General features: G+C 46.6%; 1 protein-coding gene and 1 long non-coding RNA gene across 12 annotated transcripts in view; one reads left to right on the top strand and one right to left on the bottom strand.

Moving 5' to 3' along the window:
• Window positions 1–1467: 1467 nt before the first annotated feature.
• Window positions 1468–6000, bottom strand: part of LOC119155627 — a 14914-nt gene continuing 10381 nt past the window's right edge. The window contains exon 3 of the long non-coding RNA XR_005106774.1: window positions 1468–1480. This is a non-coding gene — a long non-coding RNA (uncharacterized LOC119155627). The remainder of the gene's footprint in view (window positions 1481–6000) is intronic.
• LOC119155625 (SSX family member 2 interacting protein) overlaps window positions 3746–6000 on the top strand; it is a 26519-nt gene continuing 24264 nt past the window's right edge. For 3 of the 11 annotated variants that reach the window (XM_037404489.1, XM_037404488.1, XM_037404487.1), the window contains exon 1: window positions 4630–4843. The gene's annotated coding sequence lies outside the window, so the exon portion shown is untranslated. Of the gene's footprint in view, window positions 3915–4270; window positions 4557–4629; window positions 4844–4894; window positions 4918–5353; window positions 5490–6000 lie in introns of those variants that run through there. The other 8 variants (XM_037404499.1, XM_037404493.1, XM_037404490.1 and 5 more) reach the window with 8 other exon arrangements.

The raw sequence follows: 6000 nt of genomic DNA, 5'->3' as shown, positions 1-6000 counted from the left end.
TTTCTTTGCTATGGAGTCAGCGTCCTTTTTGTGTTGCATCGCCTTGGATCCCTGATGCTTCGTTTGATTTTCATGGCACTGGTTTGGCACAAAGACTTGGGTGGGGGATGCTCTGACCAGGCAGCAACACCATCTCATCCCAGGGATATTTTTGTGACTGTTGGTGTACTTGGTCAAACCCCTGGGGAAAGACAGGCATCTTTTTCTCCACTTTTTGTAATCGAACAGAGATTAGCCTGAAATGTCACAGTCCAAGTGCAAAAGCAGAGGGAACTTTCAGACAACAGTTGAATGTCTCTTAGATACCGAGCCAAGTAACTTTCCTGTAGTGAGGCAGGGGGGAGAGAGAAAGAGACTGGATCACACAGGTGGGCTTAAGTGTGTAAAGTCCACCTAAATCCTGCTGTAGGTCTCTGCATCTTCGGAGCCTCCAATGGGCTCCAGAGATACCTGTTAAGATCACTGCATGACTGAAGCTTCTAATGTGTGAACTGGAACCGGGAACAGACCTTAAAGTGCTTACCAGCACACAGTGCAACCCACAGACTGGCTTATGAGGTTATTTTTATGCATTTCCACAAAAAGACGTGAAAACCCCATGAGTCGGGCTTTGTGGAGACACAGTTCTTACCTCAGGAGACAATAAAGGAGTCACAGGCTGCCACTGGCCTATTGCATAACAGGATCAGACATTTTAATGAGCTTCTGCTAGTCCATGGTTCGTCAGCCCTGCTGACTTGTAATGAAGCAGGACACTGCTATAGAAACCACTCCAGCAAACAGCGCTTTTGAATGTACTTAAGAAGATGAGTTTGAATTGAAATGCAAACAAACTGTGGATCAGTCCATCTCTCTCTGAATTGTAGGAGTCTGTTTGCCCTCCTGTCCATGTTACAGTTTAATCCAGCTTGAATTTGAGTTTTTAGAGGTATTTTGCATATCTCATTTTCCAAAGCATCTAGTGTCCTCTGGTTCTTTAATGTTTTCCCCATTATAATTCTTAATCCCACTTTTTAGCGAAGGATTACAAAGAAATGATGAACACATCTTCAAAATTTCTCTATTAATTTTATCCTCTGAACCATGTCTATAAGAAAAATGGGACTAAAATAAATTTTAAGGATAATGGTCTATATCACAAAGAGGAACGGCTATAAAATAACAAAAGTTTTTTTCTAAACTGCTGAATTGTAAAGCAAAATAAAGTGAGTCTCCAGATAATTCTATCAATTAGATTCAAGCAAATCTAAGTAAAGAAGGAATAAACTGTTTAAGCAGTTGTACTTTTTAAATTTGTGTTAATGTCAAAGACCTGACATCCATTACAGGGTATTTATGATGTTACTCAAGACAGCACAAGAAATACTTGATGTTTTCCTCTTAGGAACCAAAACTTCCAATGGCTCTGGTGTCTCCCCCAAATCCTACCTAGATGCCACCTTGTTTTGAACCATTTCAGAAAAGTGTATTTTAATTCTCACTGTGGTTTATGAAGACTATATTACACCAACTGGTGCATTATCAATAAAGAACTGCGTTGGGCTACAGTTTTTCATAAGGTAAAATTTCCTCTGAAACTTGCCTGAATGCATCCCACAAAGACTTCTCCTTTCCTGGCCAGCCCTTTAAAAAAAAAATCCATAAACCAAACCCAATCCATGATGCACAGCAAAGTGCTTGGGGAGTTCTCTTTTGAATAGCATCAACTTCAGGAACAGCTGCCAAGATCAAATGGACAAAGGCAATTCAGCACCACCCACCCCATGTATTATCTTTTAAAGCCCCAGGAGTTTAATCCTTCCTGTGAACAGAGTCTGTTGTCCCACTTGCCATTACCACTAGTGTATTACATTCTGTGTAAGTCTGCTTCCTCCTAAGAGTGCACCTGCAGCAAAGCTACAGTATAAAGGTCCAAATTCTCTGCAATTAACCTGAGTCATAAAATGAAACATTACTTCTGCACTGAGAGTAATTATTTCCTATGACCTAAAAAGAATGTAGTTATTAAAATATTTATTTCTGTTATTGCAAAGGTACTAAAAGCTAAAAAAATAATCAGTATTTCTGCTAGCCGCTGGAGTCTGCTTCCCACACAGTAAGAAACGGTCAGTTTACTAACCCTACGTAAGCCTTTTTTATCTGCCTGGCTGGTTTACCCATAAATGAGAGATACAGCTTTACTCCCAGTCTTGATGACAGGAGTATATTTCATTCCTGGGAGTTAAATTTTAGTGAGAATTTTGAAAGGCTGATTTTGACCTTATTCGGCCTTTTTACATTCTCAAGCTGACCTTTGAAAACCAGAAATGTTGAATGAAAAAGAAACTGGAAGTACAGCAGGCAGCATTTTAGAAATGTAAGGAAGTTTATCACAGCTATGTTTGTGGCAGGAAAACCTACAAGACATTTTCTTTTGTGATTGCATCCCTTGTTGCACGCCACAGAATATTGCTTTGTCTGTGTGGTAACCCTAACAGTGGAAATGCTAATGTATGGCCTGTACCCTGTATTAGCACTTTCTTACACTGAAAATACAGAAAAATAATAAAAATTGTCAACTTGGGCAAATAACTGAACTTATGAAAGGGTATATTACTATATAATCTGTTAGAAAATAAATATTTTATATCCCAGTTGCCGCTATTTCTCTATGATGGTGGCTTTCCTGTCAACAGCCATCCTGTCTACTGCATTTTAAGCCTCTTTTCTGTCAATAATTATTATTTCCTGACCTGGACTATAACACCCTAGTTTTTGAACAAATTGACAAAAATAATCCTCAGTCTCTTCACTCTACTTGTGTTCACATGTTTGTGATTATTTGCACCGAGGCCTCCAACAGGATTCTTGCCTCAAAGCTGAATGTAAAGAGAATATTGGACCAATAAAGGTAAGTTTACAGAGAACGGAGCTGAATACTCTTTAAAGAATCATTAGTCACTAGAAATTAAAATGTTTACTGTATTAAAAATGTTATTCTACTCAGCAGAACCTGTTCTGGTGACCTAATCTTAAAAAAAGAAACCAGAATAAGGTTGATAATATTGAAAATTACTGGTTTTTAACCTGGAAAGAAATTAGGATGAAAATTTCAAATTATGAAAGGCAACGTAAAATCTGACCTATTCTCCTTTACCAAAATATATAAGGACATGTGAGATGTCAACAAACCTACAGCAACGCACAGGACTGAGAATTAGATATTGCAGGTATAGATACACATGACTGCAGAATTTGTTGTACTGGGGTGTGAGGGTGGTAGGTGTCAAGAAAAGTCAATGAGGATGTCACCGAGTCAGCGAAGGCTGCAGTCTTGCAAACCCCAATAGTGAAAGTAATCAAAACCTATGCATCGTGATTACTCAATCATAGTGGGTTCTAAGGAGCAATTTTATTAAAAGCCTTGCATATTTAGCCAGGGAATGCTAGACAATTTAACTGATGTAGTGTGGGCAATAAGGCATGTGCCAGGCTGGGTGCCTCGGTGCTCCTCCACCGCCGCTGCCGGCCGCGGGGAGGGCTGGCAGATACCCGAGGTCGCACAGGGAGGCATTTTTGTGATGTCTGGGCAAAACTGGCTCTGGGTGACTGCCAGGAATTCCTGGTGTAAGCTGATGGCTTGAATCAGCAATACCTTTGTTTCAGACAGCACCAAACAGCTCTTGAGATCAACTATGAAGCCGCCTTCTTTAAAGTGTATTCTACAGAGACGTGATTCTGGGCTAGCGGAATAACGTGACGCAGAGGACTTCTCGTGCTTTTGCGTACAGCCGCAGAAATTGCCTGCGGGGAGGAAAAATCAAAGTAGCAACGCGCAGTCAAACGTAAGGGCTGGTATTTAATGACGGATCTTTTTAAAAACTTGCGAACGCTGTCCTCCGTGAAAGGCGCTGACGTTCTGGGCCGAGCATTAGGTAAGGAGGCACAGCTCCCAGCGTACGTGCGGCGCGGCGGCGGCGGGCCCGGCCCCGCGGGGGCTCCCCCAGCCAGACGGAGCTCGCTCTCTCCCCGCCCCTCACCGGCGCCGCAGCAGCGCGGCCTGCGCCGCCACCTGCCCCCCCGCCCTCGGGACCTGCCAACAGGTGCCAGGCGCCCAGCCACCGCGCCCGGGCCGGGCCCTGCCTCACCGGCGGAGCAGATGCCGACACAGCGCGGCCGCGGCACCTGCGCGGCTGCGGGCCCCGGCCCGCCGGGGCGGTGCAGGCCGCTGTGGAAGGTCTCCTAGCAACTGCGCGGCCAATGGCAGCGGCGCCGGGGCGGGGGTGTGCGGCGCCGGGCGGGTTAACCCCGCGGGGCGCGGCCGGCGGTCGGCGTGGCGGCAGCTGCGGGGCGCGGAGCGGAGCGGAGCTGAGCTCGCTCGGGAGCCGCCTCCCCTCTCTCCCGCCGCGCCGGCAGCAGGTGGTGCCGGGGCTCCTCCTTCCCCTCACCGGCGGCGCGGGAGGGGGGTCCCGCGGGGGCCGCGTCCCGCCTGTGAGGCGCGGCGGGTAACGGGCGCTCGGCGGCCGTTGGCGAGGGGGCGGGCCGCGCGGGGAGCGGGAGCGCGCCGCAGCGCTGAGGTACCGGGGCCGCGCCGGGGGCGGCCCGCAGCGGGGCGGCTGAGGGGAGCGCGGCAGCGCTCGGGGCTCGCCCGGGGGCGCCCGGGCCGCGGCGGGCTGCGTGCGGGGGCCGGCCTGGCTGGCCGCGGCGGCGGCGCGGGTTTGACATGTGCTATTCCCGGCCAGGCTCCGGCTGATCCGCAGGGACGGGGAGAGCGGGGCGGGCGGCGGGGCTGGGCCGGCCCTCCCGCGGGAAGGCCCGGCGGCTTGTTGATCTCTGAAGCTACAAGCGGTGGGTGCTCGAAGAGGTGAGAGCCGTGAAGCTTCCTACCGAGTCTGCGAATTGGTGGCCGCTCGGGTTTTGCCAGTAGTTTCACGTGATGTGGAGTACAGGTTCCATGAAGGATTTTGGTTTTGTTTTTATTTTGTTTAAAAATATTTTTAATTTGCAGCAAAGCCTATTTCAATTTGAAGAGCAAATCGTAGTGTGAGATCACTTTGTAGTATGTGCTGCACCCCCTATTTATGTGGAACACACTGCTGCTTTCTGTGCTGTCAATGAAACAGTTACACGGGGCTCCATATGCTCCAGAGGTATGGTAGGAATTTCGGGGCAATGACTTAAAATAGGAGGCATGCGAAGTAAAACGTGAATGTATTAGGAAAATTTACGTAGTGAACTTGGCAAGGAGACCTAAGATACCACTAATGGAAATCTCAGATTATAAGCATTCAGGTGGGAAGACGTTATTTTTGTTTCATGTTTTTTGTTTTGTGGTTGGTTGGTTGTTGTTTTTTTTTTTGGGGGGGGGGGGGGGAAGCTGTGGTACTATGGTCAGTTATCATTTGGGCTGGAGAGAGCGTAGGAGAGGGTAATACTAGGCTCATTGAGGTCAGTATTTTGTCTCTGAAAGTGGCTGGCAGCAGATGCAAAGGGAAAGACCCTGAGTGCAGGTTGGTTGTACAGCAGTGCTTTTATCTGTGTATCCTTCCAGTATACTGCGGTCTGGAGCTGAAGGATTTCTGAGCAGAGGTTGTATCTCTCTTTAAATTTAAACAGTTGCCGATGGATGTTTTTTAATTAATTGGAGTCTGTTTATATAGCTGGAGTTCACAGCACCTCATGGTGATGTGAGTCCACAATTAGCTGTGTTTTATATGGGGGGAAAAAAATGCTCTCATTTTCTAGCTTTTGTGCTGAATGTTTCATTTAATTCTGCATAACTGTTGTGTTAAAAGAAGCAATTAATAATTGCTTTCTGTATGTTTGTCCTATTTATGTAGCTCTTTCCTCTTCTAGTTGAAAAGTCGTAGCTTATTAGTTTCTTGTATGAAAATGTTGGTTGACCTTCTTGCACCATTTTTAGCTCTGTTATGCCTTGTGTACAGAGAAGGTTGTACCTGCATGTAATATTACATATGTAATACGTAAGCTTAATGTTCATATAGAGGCATCATGATGATC

The sequence above is a fragment of the Falco rusticolus genome, chromosome 11, assembly GCF_015220075.1.
Source record: "Falco rusticolus isolate bFalRus1 chromosome 11, bFalRus1.pri, whole genome shotgun sequence".
Classification (NCBI taxonomy): Eukaryota; Metazoa; Chordata; class Aves; order Falconiformes; family Falconidae; genus Falco; species Falco rusticolus.
Note: the sequence above shows the minus strand (reverse complement) of the source record. Positions and strands in the feature narration are given on the sequence as shown.